This window comes from Hipposideros armiger, unplaced genomic scaffold (genome assembly GCF_001890085.2).
Source record: "Hipposideros armiger isolate ML-2016 unplaced genomic scaffold, ASM189008v1 scaffold_64, whole genome shotgun sequence".
Classification (NCBI taxonomy): Eukaryota; Metazoa; Chordata; class Mammalia; order Chiroptera; family Hipposideridae; genus Hipposideros; species Hipposideros armiger.
The window spans coordinates 2,713,912-2,730,290 of record NW_017731414.1 but is presented as its reverse complement, the minus strand read 5'-3'; positions in this window follow the sequence as shown (position 1 = coordinate 2,730,290).

The window sequence follows — 16,379 nt, the reverse complement described above, 5'->3', positions numbered from 1 at the left end:
CCAATTCCCCAATAAAAATCTTTAAAAAAAATAAATTATTGGAGCTTGGATGGGATGTGTTGCCACACCCACCATACTCACCTGACCTTGCGCCATCAGACTTCCATTCGTTTCGCTCTCTTCAAAACTCCTTGCGTGGTATAACGTTCAATTCAGATGAGGCTGTAAATCAGCACCTTGTTAAGTTTTTCACAAATAAAGACAGGTCCTTTCATGAATGAGGAATTATGAAGCTCACTGAAAGATGGCAAAAGATTATTGAACAAAACGAGCAATATATCATTGATTGATCTTTGTTCTTTGTATAAATAAATGACCTTTGAAAAACAAAGACAAAATACTTCATGACTTTTCCGACAACCCAATAAGTCATTGATCATTCTGCTTTATTCATAAACAAGAATTTTCTTCTTTCCTTCTCTCTCCTTCTGCTCCTCCCTCTCTCTCTCCCCCACTTTCTTTCTTTTTTATTTATTTGTGGTTTAGAAAACAACTCATTCCTCAAGGATAACCTTGATCCTTGATAGGATAATTAACCTCATGAAGAAAATAGAAGTGTACTACGCAGAAACAATGTCCAAAGCAACTATTAATTTTCCAACTGAATCTATTTTCTGCTTTTTAAAGAAGTTCTTTTTCAATAATACGTGTCCTGCTAGCTAAGGTTCTTGCGCCGTTATGGAAGTCAGTAAAAGTCCAAAGATTTTGCTTTGACTTATGTGTGGGTAATACTGTCTAACTTTTCTTCAGAAGGATTGGTGTGTACGATTCTCTAAAAAGAGACATTTCAGGGCAAATATTTGTTCATAAGTGTGAAGATGATAAGTTATTTTTATTCTAAAGAGAATCGTTTGTTGTTTAATGAACAGTTTTGGTGTAATGCAACCCTGGAAACTCTTAGAGGGCTATGTTTGAGCTTTCTGAGGTTTGTTGAATTTTCTAGAAGGAGGAGGCCTATAGGATAAAAGCAGGTCTAGGATCTGGGATCAGTACGATGTGCTATAATTTCTATAAAGCCAGTCTGTGTTGAATGCCATTATTTTCTCCAATTGAAACACGTAAGTGTCTCTATCTGGGGCTGTGCAAAACCTCCTTCTGTCAGATTACCTGCTTATTTGCTCGATTGTGGAGGTGGGCATGGTCGAGTGGAAGGAGTAGGCATCAGGCATCACACAGACATGGGTTTTCATCCCATTTCTGCCATTAGCTGTGTGCCCTTGAGACATTTTCTGAAACTGTCTGAGCCCCAGTATCTGTTTATAAAATTAAGGCAATAAAATCTCTCAGGCTACTTGTGAAGAGTAAATGAGATCAATACAATAAATCTACTAGGTTGGAAGAATATGAAATATGAAGTGGGGTGTAATTATGAAATCAGAAAATCAAAAGGCAAAGAGCTGTCAGTCTTAGGTTCAAATAGCTTAGACATTCTTCAAGGGGCTTGAGAAATTGTTTCATTTTAATACTTGCTTCCTTCTCTTACAAGTTTCTAGTCATAAAAATGACAACTAAATTAGAAAACCTTCTCTAAAATCCAGATACCTGCCCAGCCTGACTGACAGCTTGATTTCAGCCTCATGCGACATAAGCAGAAAACCCAGGCATTCCCACTGGATCTCTGACCTGGGGCCTAGGTGACACACTTAGTATCTGCAAGAAATGTGGTCATTCGTTTGTGGTGATTTGGGACGCAGCAGTAGGGAGGGCTCTAATACAAGATGTAATTTTCGGGAGTGGAGAGTGAGGAAGGAAAGAGAGAAAAGGGGAAAGTCAACTGTAAGAATGCCTGAGGGGAGGTTGCTGTTGGGGCAGTGGGGACTCCATTCTCCTGTGATCTCCTGAGAGGTCGGCAGAATGCCACCCAGAATTATCCATCAAAACTACAAAACCACCACATATACCTGCCAGCTCAGCCGAGCTTATCCTCTCCTTAGTTAAGGGGGCCTTAATGGCCATGCTAACAGCATAGCTCCAGAGTGCCCAAGGTGGAGGAGACGAAGGCCCCACAGAAAGACAGAAGCTCTTGAAATGAAAGGCTGGCTGTGTAGAGTGAGTCTGAACTTGCGCAGAATTTCCTGGAAAACTGTGACTGAAAATAAAGGTAGGCAAGGTGATAGGTGAGGGGTGCTTAAAATAATAAAATAAAATAAAATAAAAATCCCAGAGCGTCAGATCTGAGGCTCAGAGAAGAGAGGGCTCTTGCTCAAAGGAATCAAGTCTCTGCACAGCAAGGTCAGAAGGAGAACTCATGGTGACCGCTTAGCTCAGTCGGTTAGAGCGTGGTGCTGATAACACCAAGGTTGCCGGTTCAACCCCTGCATGGGCCACTCTGAGCTGCGCCCTCCCTAAAAAAGTCAACTACACCACTGTAGCATGAAATCAATGGGTAACCAATGACCATGGCTGTTCCCCAATGAAAATTTTTTTAAAAGAAAAAAAGGAGAACTCGGTTCCCATAATCTCCAACCAGACTCTCTCCACTGCTTCTAGGGCTTCACCTCTGCCAGTAAAGCAAACTTAAACTCATGAACTCAAGAATTCCTAAGCTGCTTATCGAATTTCTATCGCTTATCAAATTCCTATCTACCTTGTGGGCCTCCTTCTCTGTTCCAAGATAGACTACAAGGTTACTTCTGGCCTCTAAGTTTATTTCACACTTAAATATGTAGTGCTTTCTATTGCAATTATATTTTCATGTTATAGTGTGTAAGCAAAACAAAACCATACCCAGTTTATTGTTGCTTACAAAGAATTAAATACCAGGGTTACTGGAAAAAAAAACTGATATTGAGCTCATTCCTATACTTTCAACTTTGTCAGCTCTCCAAAATTCATTTTGAGTCATCTAGAAACTTCTTAGCTTCTCCTAAATGGTGGCATGCTTTTTTTTCTCTACTGATTCTGGACTGGGAGTGAAATGGAAAAATATGGAAAAAGCAGTTAAGATCCCCATACTTATCCCCATCCCCACTTAAGCCTCTTGCTCCATGCTAATTTCTAAAACCCCTCTCTGTTGCCCCTATTCCCATGGAAAGCAAATTCATACTGTCTCCTTTTTTCATGTCTCAAAAAATTATCAGAGGGCCAGCCGAGTAGTGCATAGGTTAAGAGTTGACTTGGGACGCCAGCTCTGAGCAGCAGGGCCCGGGGTTCAGATCCCACATGAGGGCCAGTGACGCTGCATCCTCTACAGCTAAGATGGTGAACAACAGCTCGACCTGGACCTTGGCTGCCATGAGTCGCCAGCGTCGGCGTAGGCTGCAGCCCTGCTGCAGTGGGCTGCCACAAGCTACCATGAGTGGCTGGCAGCCAGCATGAGCTGCCGTGAACCACCAGTGAGCGACTGCCTCACCCAGGAAGAGCACAATGATAATACCAACATGGGCCAGTAAAGCGATGTCCTCCACAACTAGACTGAAGAACAAAAGGATAGTAACTTGTCTGTTCCCTTTCCCCGATTCCCCAATGCTGTTCTCCTCCCCCAATTCCCCAAGAGACTCTTTAAAAAAAAAATTATCAGAAGTGAGAACGGTACCTGCACATAGTAGGAGTACACTTGATTTTCTGAATAAATAAATGTATATATGTTAAGGGAGTGACTAAGTAACCCCACCCAGTGACTGAATAACTCTATGGACCGGACACACTTTTGGAAGCAGGTAAGTTTTATGTGCGGATCACAGTCAATGACAGGATCTAATTATCTAGGAAAGTACTTATCACTATTTCTTATCACCATGTCATGGAGCCAAATTCACCCAATTTCCTCTACTGGTACAAAGGATGCCCTTATATTTTCATATAATGACCCTTGAATCATTGGGTAAATATTTTATGAAGTCACTTTCTTTCCAGAAGCTCTTTACTGTGTGTGTCAATTTAAGGGAACTGTGAGAACTGTGCGTTAAAATTACAGCTCTTACCTTACAGTTTCAAGCTTAGTGTGTTTAGGTATTTGTCACATCATTAGGAAAGTCTAATCTTAGTGACACTGGGGGACCTAGCAAAATGGGTGTCTTAGAGTCCTTTAGATACAAGTCTTTTATTTTAGTTCTTCAATGAGTTTAAACAATCAAGTCATCTGATGTCATTAAAATAAACTAGATGTCCATCCTTTAAAAAAAATGGACAAGAAATCAAGACCTCTCCTGGTCTAGGGGCTATGGCTTCAGGCATGTACATTATCATAACTTTTTTTTTTTTTTTTACAAATAAAGGAACTGAGTTCTGAGAAACTGAGGGTAAATAACCTCATTTGTGAGAAGTGGAGATAGCAGTGAGGTTACCTTCCCCATATTTCTCTGCTCGTTGTAATTCTGATCCCAGCACATTCATTTTCAGCCTGGATCACATCATTAACATTTCTTATTTTAAAACTGAGACAAAAATACCTCTGCCATAGGTCAATACTAGGTTATTCAATATCGGGGGGGGGGGGGGGGAGAAAAACAGTTTTGACTTTCTTTGGTTTCTATACTCACCAAATGTTTACTGTAAACATTGACTTGCTCTTTATTTGTATAGCCTTTAACTATTTTCACAGTACGCAATATGTGTTATCTGCCTTTCTGGGGCAGTTGAGATATTACTGAATCCACAATAGAACAGAGAGTGCACAATTAGCTCAGAGGGATGTCAAAGAAAAGAAATCTGGGAGACCCTAACCCTGACCTTAATTCTATCCCTAACCTTTGCCCATAGAGAAGAAAAACCCATACGCATCATTACCAATGAAGGGCAAAAATGGACAACAATGAAAAACATCAAGAGTCCCTGCAGAAATACAAATGCTGGAAAAACACTGCTAAATGGAGGCAAGAGTGGGTGAGGCAAAGAGAGTGATGTGAGTGGGTGCAGAGGAGGCACTAAGAGAAAGCTGTCAGGTAGTGGGCGGATAGACAGGTTGACAGGTGAGAGGAGGAGAGATGAATGCCAAGATTGGGGAGAAAGTGTGAGGAGCGGGCAGGGCGAAAGAGTGCGCAGAGCTGAGGGGCCATACAGGACGGGGTGTTACGTGTGTGTAGAATCCAGGAACTACGGCTCAAGAAATTCACCTTTTCTGTTGCTTCAAGATCGACTTTGTAGTGTCATGGAGAGCTAGTGGCGGTGGAATTGGGTAAAATCAATTCAATCTCTAATCTTACTCTTTGTAATCAGCATCTATTTAGATTTCAAATTATAGTGGAATAACCAGTAGCATTTGTACTTTCAAAACTTGATATTTTTTTATGAACTCTCGGGTGAAGTAGGTAACTAAATAGGCTTACCTACTGTGTAAAAAAACTGTGAAATTTTGCTGGTATTTCTTTGAAGGAAAATGTTTATGAAAAAGAGAAGGGCTTAGTGAACTCACCTTCATTTTACAAAAGAAAAATACCAGGGTACATTTACTATATTAGATAATTTGATAATTTCAGTTTCGTGTATTCACTATAAAAATGTTTGTGGTTGCCTAAAATCTATAGAAACAAACAATTTTCTCAGTAAAGATCAATCAGTTTGGGCTTCTCATTTCTTGTGAGAAAACTGCCATAAAATTTAGTGTAATCAGGTGAGAGGAAAAACCAGAAGAGGCAAGATTTAGGGAAGACAGTGTCACGCTGCAGGAAATAGCGCCGCCTGCTGGTAATCATATAGCACTTTTTTTCATTTTCTGGCTTTAAAAAAGGACTGTGAAATTACTTTTTTTTTTAATTTTTATTGGGGAATTGGGGGAGGGGAACAGCGTTGGGGAATCGGGGAAGGGAACAGATAAATTGCTGTCCTTTTGTTCTTCAGTCTAGTTGTGGAGGATGTCGCTTCACTGGCCCATGTTGGTACCATTATTGCACTCTTCCCAGGTGAGGCAGTCGCTCGCAGTCCATTGGTCGGACCCTCACGGTGGCTCACCGCACCTCACGAAAGCTCATGCCACCTGCCGGCCAGCCCCACTGCAGCCTACACCGACGCCGGTGACTCACTGGCAGCCCAGCTCCAGGTCGAGCTGTGGTTCACCATCTTAGTTTTAGAGGGCCCAGCGTCACCAGCCCTCATGTGGCATCCAAACCTGCTGCTCAGAGCTGGCATCTCAAGCCAACGCCTAACCAATGGGCTACTTGGCTGGCCCTGTGAAATTACTTTTTAATAAAGAAAACTTTAGATTTAAATTTTCAAATAAAAAAGCCTCATGGGACACCTTTAAAAATTGAGTGTAATTAAATACCATAACATAAAACATAGTCTACAGCCTCAGTCTTTCTCTTCCCTTCCTGTTTTTATGCTGTGCTTTCTTGTATTAATCTTTATACATCATTTTGGTAACAATCTTAAACTGCTGCCTCGTGATTTATCCATTTTAGACATTATCTGTTGGTTTCATGAGCTTCAAACCAAATATTGAGCTTTCCTTCTTTTCTACTCCCATCATACTAAATATTCACTCTGCAGTTGGGGGTTATGTCAGATCTTAACTTCCATCATTGCGTTATATTATAGTATCACATGACTCTTTCCTCCCGGGTCTCCTAATGTAACATCACTTTATCACCTTTCTTGTTCTCTCTGCTTTTCCTGGATTGCCTCTTTGTTCTCATTTGTATAATTTTCTGTTAATTTCATCCTAATTTCTTTCTCTTTGGCTATGTCAATTCCAGTTAGTAGTTTACTTCTAAATGCTTACACATTAGGATACTCTATCAATACTATTCCTCCCTGGAGATGTCCTTTGGGTGATTTTCACTGTGCCTGCTCAAATTGCTATCTGTTGCTCTTGGGCCAATTCAGTACCTGTCATGTTGGGAAAACTCTTGACCACCTTGCTTTGGAGAGTATCATCTAATACCTTCTTCAGAAAGGGGACATGAGATGTGAATTTTTTGAGTCCTCATTAAAACGAGTATGTACCCCTTCCATCATCATACTTGATTGATATTTTTCTGGGCACACAATTATTAGTGGACAAAAAAATCCCTACCCCCAGGACTTTAAGGGTTTATGTCATTCTCTTCTCTTCGCCCCAGTATTACTGAAGTCTAATTGACACATAAAATTGTATATATAGGATTTTTTTCATTGTAGTATGAAAGTTAATGAGGAAAAAACTCAGGAGGTTTATAATAATAATAAAAATTACCGGGCCGGCCGAGTGGCGCCATGGTTAAGAACTCGCTTGGGACGCCAGAGGGCCCCTGTTCGGATCCCACATATGAGGGCCAGTGACACTGCCCTCCACAGCTAAGATGCTGAACAACAGCTCAACCTGGAGCTGGGCTGCTGTGAGTCGCTGGCGACAGCGTAGGCTGCAGCCCCTGTGGCAGTGGGTTGCCATGGGCTACCGTGTGTAGCCAGCAGCCAGCGTGAGTGGCCAGCTGCCACCATGAGCGGCCGTCCAGAAGCCGGTGACTGATCTGCCTCACCCGGGAAGAGCGCAATGATGGTGCCAACTTAGGCCAGTGAAGCAACGTCCTCCACAACTAGACTGAAGAACAAAAAAAACGACAACAACTTGTCTGTTCCCGTTCCCCCAATTCCCCAATAAAAATCTTTAAAAAAAAAAAGTTCTGAAAATAATAATAATAATAATAATAATTACCACCATTACCCATTATTGAAATTATTACCATTTTTTGCACTTAATTATTTTTACAAAATAGCTGAATAAAGCTTATTCACAAACAAGTCTCTGATCTATTGACGGTGAACAAGGAAGGGTTTCAGTCCATGGAGTTTTGTAAATCTGCCTGGGAGCTGGGGAACCACTCACTCCAGCAGGTGAGCCCCTGAACCACAGCCTGAATGCAGCAATTAGCCCAGGCCAGGCCAGACCACCGTCTCCACAGCAATCAGCCCAAGGCTCAGAACATGGCCGATGACTAACAGCTTCCTCATTTTGAATCCAGCTTCCAACTTAGAACCACGTAGAGGAAAGCCAGTTATGTTCCCCCAAGCAATCAGGTAGGATGCCCGTCTTCTTGACAGCCCACCTCCAGTTCAGCCAGGCCAATGACCTCTGATCACAGTGTGCCTTCCTTTTTTCCCACCAGGGAGCTTTCTCCCTGCTTCCCTCACCTTTGAGTCTCTGCCTAAGGCAGGTAGTGGTGGTGGACTCCCTTGCTGCATAGGGCAAGCTCTCCATGTGCTGTCTTCCTTTAGGAGGTCTCCCTCTATCTCCACAGAGGTTAGTAGTGCAGGAAGCAAAGGAAGCAATCAAAATAATAACCATGCCTGCGCTCACTCTTTTCCCAAATGGATTTATGTATATATGTATTCATTCATTCATCACTGGTTTGTTTGTTTGTTTGTTTGTTTGTTTGTTTGTTTGTTTATTTGTTTGTTTGTTTAAATTGGGGAGGTAGGGGAAGGGAACAGTGTTGGGGAATTGGGGAGGGAGACCGGCCAAGTTGTTGTTCCTCAATCTTAGTTGTGGAGGGTGCCAGTCGCCGACTGGCTGCCCGTCAGCAGCTCGTGGCCTCTAAGCTCAACGTGCTGTGTTACAATCTTAGCTGCAGGTGGGCATAGCCATTATCCCATGCAAAAGTCAAACCAGCAGCCTTGTTGTTAACAGCGTGCGCTCTATCCACTGAGCCATCCGGGCGGCAGCTCAGCTCAAGGTGCCGAGTTCAGTCTTAGTTGCGAACGGGCGTAGCCACCATCGAATAGGCAGTCTTGTGTTAGGAGCATGTGCTCTCACCAGCTGAGCCATCCTGCCACCTGTTGGCAGCTCAGTGACAGTTCAGCTGGGGTGCAGCATCACTGGCCCACATGGGAATCAAACCGACAGCCCTGTTGCTCAGAGCTCGCGCTCTTAAGCTAACTCTTAACCAACTGAACCACTCGGCTGGTCCTCATCACAGTTTTTAAATGAGATATAATTCACATGCCACAAAATTCCCCTTTTAAAAGGGTACGCTTTAGTGACTTAGAATCTAGTCACAAAATTATGCAACCATCATCACTATCTAATTCAGTAACATTTTTACCACCTCAAAAAGAAACCTCATATCCATTAAACAGTCACTTCTATTCCCAGCCCCTGGCAACCACCAATGTGCCTTTTCTGTCTATGGATTTGCCTATTCTGAATATTTCATGGAAATGCAGTCGTACAAAATGCAGCCTTTATGTCTGGCTTCTTACACTTAGATTCATGTTTTCAAGGCTCATCCATGTTTCTGCATGTGATTCATTCCTTTGTTTGGCTTAAGAATTTTTCATTCTAAGTCATATATATCATGAGTCTGTGTGTGTGTGTGTGCATGTGTGTGTGTGTGTGTGTGTGTGTGATAGACACATCTAGATATATTTTTTCTTTTAAATGTGGAAAATACACAAAATATAAAATTTGCCATTATAACCATTTTAAGCATCCTGTTTCATGGCGTTAAGTACTGTCTTCCTCCTCAGTCCCAACGTGTCCCACCCACTTGGAGCCACCACCAAGCCCAGGGGGCCCATCTCAGCCATTATCCCTGAGAACCCCCATTTCTCGGCACCCCCAGCAGTGGCCAAAGAAGGGAGCAACTGTGGTCGTGAGGAGGAAGAGTGGAAAGGAGGGCAACACAAGGAGAGGAAGAAAACGAGAGGAGGGTGGCAAAAGCCTACAGCACATGGTATTCTCTGGCGGTCTCCCAATCAAGCACTCACCTGGCCCAACCCTGCTTAGCTTCTGAGATTAGAAGTCACAAGGTGCTTCAGGGTGGTCGTATGATCATAGTGTTGGCAGCTGAGGTGGATACTCCAGAAGCCCATGATGCACGGCCTGCCACTCCAGGCTCCGCTCACCAGCAGGCTTTGGAGCCCAGGGTCCCCAGCCTTCTGTGAATAGGCTCTCCTGACCCATCGTCCAGTGCTTTGTGGGCCAAGCCACCTTCTAAGTCCCCAGGAGTGTGGGAACACTCGAGGGTGTGGCCAGTGGCATCACTACCCAAAACAGCTGGAACTGCTGGGAGGAAAGTCAAGTCTCCTGTATTTCGATGCTGCCCCATAACTTCCTGCCCTTCTCTTACTCAGTGTGCATTGCTCCTTCCAGGCGTTCCCCAAAGCCGTCATGTTGCGTGCTAGGATTCCAGGGGCAGCACTGACAGGGTACAGCAAGAGCCACAGCGTCTCCCAGTGACCGGTCGCTTGCTGGACTGGGAACTGTAGAACACAGTAAGACTGTGTTGGGCCTCAGCACCCAGGACCAGAATGGTGATAGCTGTCACCATGGAATCTTTCTGATGACTTATCTTCAAACATGATCATCAATTCCTTTTCTCTTTATACAAACATGATGCATACCCCCGGCACACAGTAGATGCATGCAAACTATATGTGCATACATATGTGTAGGTATGTGTATGCATACAGTTGAAAGATCACTGTAGTATGGACCCCTGTATTCACCACCTTAGTCAGTAAATGGGACATTTCCAGCAGCCCAGAAGTCACTCCTGACAACAAGCCCTCTCCCCTGGGTGACCGGTACCCTGACTTTTATGACAATCATGTCCTGCTAGGCCTCCTAGTTTAACTCCCAGAGGGCACCTCTCTGCTGAGGCATTGAGTTTGCCTGTTTTGCTGCATTGAGATTGATTGTGATGCATGTCGTGTTTGAGGACTGGCTGCTTGGGTGACTCAGCATATTCCTGGGAGCAGCTGGGGCTCATGCATTCCCATGGCTGTTTAGGGTTGTCTACATGGACCATGTTCATCCATTCTCCTGTCAGACACACTAGGCCCAGTCCAGCTCAGGCTCCGGGAGCACATGGCCCCAGGCTGTCACAAGGGGCACTGGCCACTGGCGTCTATACCTAGGAGCAGAACTTCTGAGTCAAAAGGTACTCTGATCTTCCTGGGCAAAGCCACCATCTTTTCTAAAATGGAGCACTCTCGTGGGTCAGGCCCTGTGCTGAGCTGGAAGGTGGTGGGGCTCAACATTAATCAAAGCATTATTCAAAGAAATCTAAGCCCCAGACTGGAGCAGGCTGTGGAGGAAAGGCAGGCTGCTTTGAGAGGAATGAAGTGGGGAGGCCTGGCTGAGTTTGCGGAGGGTGGTCAGAGATGCCCCATTAGTTAGGGACAGCAGCTGAGAGTGGACGCTGGTCAGGAGGTGTTAACTGTGTGAAACACTCCAGGCAGCAAAAAGCGTGTGTGCAAAGGTCCTGAGGATAGAGAGGATGTATCAGTCACTTTGCCTACCAGGTAAAAGTGCTACGGAGGGGGCAGCTTAATAGAAATTCATTTTCTCACAGTTCTGAAGGGTGAACATCAGCGAGCACTTGTGTCTCTTTCTCTTCTTGTAAGGGCACTAGCACTACCGGGTCAGGGCCCCCCCCCCTACCACTTCACCTCCAGGACCTCCTCACAGGCCCCATCTCCAAGTACAGCCACACTGAAGGGTAGGGTAGGGCTCCGATAGCTGAATGGGGACAGACAAACATTCTGTCTCTAACAGGAGGTGAGGGACATTTGAGAAACAGGAGCATGTGTGGCTAGAAGAGAGGTTAGGCAGTGTCTGGGTCATCTGTTGTGTAAGAAACCACCCTGAAATTCAGTGTTCTAAAACAATAATCTTCATTTATTTACTCAAGGTTTCACAGTTTGGGCAGAGCCCAGGGGACCCCTCCTCTCTGCCCCATGTGACATCAGCTGAGGTCTTGCTCACAATGGCTGACACTGGGACCTCAGCTGAGGTGATGGTCAGGGGCCTCAGTCCACCTTCATGTGGTTGCGTGGGCTCCTTCTCTCAGCATGGTGACTGTTTTATAAGGACAACAAAGCAAAAATTGCCAGTGTTTTAAAGGTTAGACCTATACCTGGCAGGAGTGTCATTCCTGCCATTGCAGAGCTGACAGAGTCCAGGTGCAGCTACTTGTCTTTTTTGTAATAAAAATGACATATATTTAAGGTGTACAGCATGTTTTTGCATACATAGTGAAATAATTATTACAGTCAAGCTAAGTACCATATCCATCTCCTGACATAGTTAACGTGTGTGTGTGTATGTGCTGTAAGCACATGAAATCTAGTCTCAGGAAACTTCCAGTATACACGACAGAAATGTTAACTAGAGTCACCATGCTATATATTAGAACTCTAGACTTATTCATCTGACAAAAGTACAACTTTGTACACTTTGACCAATATTTCTCCATTTCTCCTACCTCCCGGCCCTTGGTGACCATGCAGACCTCATCATCTCTCAGCCAGGTATAGCAATAAACATTGTCACCTTTTATGTTTGGGATCATCTCTTGGGCTATATATATCTCCTTGCCCTTGAAGTATATATTGACCAGTTCTTTCTCCAAGGCAACACAACCCCAAATAGCTAAGACACTTGGCAAAAAGCACAACGAAAGGTGAAAGTCAGGGCAAGCTGTCCCAAATGCCATTTTCTGTGGCTTGTTCCTTTGTGGCCAGTGCACAGAGGTTCCATGACTGGGTCTTCAGTGGAGGGTGTGCATTTTTCTGGTGTGAGGTTCATGGCTTTGATCAGATTCTCTACTAGGAGATAGCTCAGACCCACAGTTTAAGGACTCAGTCCCACTAAACTGCCCACCCTGTTCAGATGTCAATCACAAGTCAGGTTGTCACCTGTGCTATTGACTGACTGGTTATAAGTCATAGGCTCCCACACCCAACCCTCCTTGGGTTTGATTAATTTGCTAGAGCAGCTCACAGTACTCAGGAAACTAGATGACTAGGTTACCAGTTTATTACAAAGGATATGAAAGGATACAAATCAATAGCCAGATGAAGAGATACATGGGGCAAGGTCCTGAATAAAAGAGTTTCTGTTCCTGTGGAGTTTGGGGTCTAGTATGGTGGCACATGGAAGTGTTCTGTTCCCCAACATAAAAGCTCCTTGAACCCTCTCCTTTTGGGTTTTTTGGAGGCTTCATCAGATAGGTATGATTGATGAACTCATTGGCCATTGGCGATTGATTCCACCTCCAGCCCCACTTTCCTCCCTGGAAATCAGGGTTTAGAACTGAAAGTTCCAACTCTCTATTCATAACCAGGTTCCCTGGCAACAAGCCTTCATCCTTAGGTGCTTTCCGAAAGTCATTCCATTAACACAAACCCAGTGGTAGTGGAAAGGGACTTATTATGACTAAAAATAAACTCACTTCACCTTTATCGCTCTGAAGCAATTTCAGGAACTGAGGACAAGAGACCAAGTATAAAATATGTTCCCATTGCTCAAATCGCTCAGGAAATTCCAAGGGTGCTGTGAACCAAGAACCCCCGATGAAGACCAAACACATGAGAAATATATTGTGGACACCTGAATGACCTAACATCCTCAAGTTATAACACTTATGTGAATCCACGCCAGCTTAACTTCAAGAAGAGATCAAATCTCAGCTCCTTCACATCTCTGACCCCACCCAGTATTGATGTCACTAAATTACATCTTTATGCATTGCGTGTCCCAAAACAGACTAATAATTGGTTTTTTTTATACATTAGTCTCTAATTCGAGTAGAAAACACAAGTAGAGCTACAGACCAGTGTTACAATATTACCAGCTTTTATAACCGTCCATGCATTTACTTTGAGCAGAGATCTTTATTTCTTCATAAGGCTTTGAGTTACTGCCCAGTATCCTTTAATTCCAACCTGAAGGACGCCCTTCATGTAAGGCAGGTCTAGTGGTAAAGAACTCTCTCTGCTGTGGTTTATCTGGGAATGTCTAAATGTCTCCCTCTTTTTAAAGGACAGTTTTTCCAGATATAGGATTCTTAGTTGACAGCTCTTTCCCTTCAGTGCTTTTAATACATCAACCCACTGCCCTCTGGTCTCCATGGTTTCTGATAAGAAATCTGCGCAGGAACATATTGGCAAAAATAGGAAGAAACATATCTCCTTTCAGCTTTATAGAAGGTAATAGTGTATTTTGTCAGGTCCTATGTAGCAGAACATTTTCTTATAATATTGTGATATCAACTGAGTTGCAGCATTATTTTGAGACCAATCAGAGTTTAAGAAAAAGGAATTGAATATTTGAAGTGTAGATACTTATAAGGTCTTTAAAAGACAAAACGTATGACAGATTTTCAAATTATAAATGAAAAGGTAACTGTAACATCCTACAAATTTGAATTTCTAATGAAGTAAATATCAGCCTTTAATATTCCACATACACAGGAAAGCTCTTTGGGGGTTTTTGTTTTTTGGTTTTGGTTTGGTTTTTTTTTTTTTCAGAGTAAAGGGGTCTTGACACCAATAAATGAGAAAACCACTGTGGCTTATGCCCAGCTGTGATTGTTTGTATCTTGCTCCAACCTCATAAGGCACCACTGTGATAGAATTACAAAAAATCCTATATAGGGCCTGGCTGGGCTGAGGTTTTTGTCCTTTATAGCCCAGGAAGCTGATTTGTGGTGATCTGTCAGACTTGGACTAGTTAGTGTGTTTTCTCCTTTAATTTTTGTTATTGTTGTTTCGTCTTTTTTTGTTGTTTGTTTTTTACGCTTTTTCTCATTTTCTTTTCTCTTTATAACTTTCCATTTTCTTATTTTTCTTTGTTCTCTTTCTCAGATTTCTTTACTCTTGTTCCTTTTCTCAATTTTTTCTTTTCTTCTCTTTTTTCTCTTCTCTCGTATTTCTCTATTTCTACTTTCTTATTTTTCTCTATTTTTTTTTAAGCTGAGCCATCCTGCCACCTGTTGGCAGCTCAGCGGCTGCTCAGCTCAGGCCAGGACTCAAACTGCTGTTGCTCAGAGCTCAAACTCTTGAGCGAGCTCTTAACCAACTGAGCCACTTGGCCGGCCCAATTTTTTCTCTATTTTTTATTTTCCTTGTTTTTTGTCTCTTTTTTCTTTAAATTTTTTTGTTAGTATTGTTAGCACTGTTAGTACATTTAGTAGAGATAGCATTGTTTACTATTAATTATTAGCATCATTAGTGAGCAGTTAGCATTGTTAGCATTAGTGTCATCAGAGTATAGTTAGTATCCTTTATTAGCATCATTAGTAAGCATAGTTAGCATTGTTAGTACTGTTTGTTAGCATAGTTAGTATTGATAGTATTAACTGCTAGTGTAGTTAGCAGGTCACCATGTCGCATGACTTTACAGCCATCTCTACTGACATGGAGCCCAATATTAACCACTACATGCTCCTGAACACCATTGGCCACAGAAGTTTTGCCAAGGTGAGGCTGGCCCGGCACATTTCCACTGGGACAGAGGTAGCTGTGAAAGTCATTCACCAGCAGGGTTCCTGTAGACATTTAGAAGCTCAAAGCCTATTGGTGTTGAACCACCTGAACATTGTGACATTATTTGAGGTCATTGAAACACAGATAACGCTGTACCTTGTTATGGAGCATGTGCAGGGATTGGACATGCATGATTACCTGACAAACCATGGCTGCCTGAAAGAGAATGAAGCCCAAGGAATTTTCAGGCAGCTGGTATCTGCCATGGTTCTGTCACAAGAGGAGCATTGCTCATTGGGACTTAAAGCCAGAGAACGTGCTGCTGGATTCAGAACAGAATGCAAAAATTATAGACTTTGGCCTGAGCAAAGAATTCATCAACTATCAGTTGAGGACATTCTGTGGCACCCTCCCTTATGCTGCCCCAGAGCTCTTCCTGGGCCAAGGCTATAATGGCCAAAAAATAGATGTGTGGAGCCTGGGAGTGATGCTCTATAAGATGGTCACTGGGACCCTGCCCTTCCTTGGAAAAGGCTTCTATAAGCTACGAGAGCTAATACTGAGAGGGTGCTTCCAAGTCCCTTCTTACATATCTTTTGACTGCCTAAGGATCTTGAAGAGATTAATGATAGTCAACCCCAGTAATAGAGGAACGCTAGAAATAGTAATGAAAGACCGCTGGCTAAACTTGGGCCAAAAGGAGAAACTCAGGCCTTACACCGAGCCATCCTGTGACATCATGGACCCCTGGGTGACCCAGAAGATGATAAAAATGGAGTTTCAGTGGGACCATATCAAGAACTCAATGGCACGCAGGAGTTACGACAGACTGATGGCCACGTACTTAATTCTCAGTATCAAAAAACCCCAGGTAAAGGTCTGCACCATCAAAGTAAAGCCCTTCCTTTCCTGAGACTTGAACAGCCCCAGTCCTTCTCCAACCCACAAGGTTCAGCCATCAGGCCAGAAGACCAAAGAGCCAGCCAATTCATTAGTCAGCCTGCAACTGAGGAACACCACTCCCAAATACAGCCTGAAATCCAGCACCAGCATTCCCCAACCCAACCCAAAATCAAGCACCAGCACTCCTCAACCTAGCCCGAAGTGGAGGACCAGCACTCCCCAACCCAGCCCAAAGACGAGGACCAGCTCTCCTCATCCCAGCCCGGATCTGAGGACCAGCACTCCCCAACCCAGCCCAAAGCCGAGAACCAGCACTCCCCAACCCAGCCCAAAGCCGAGAACCAGCACTC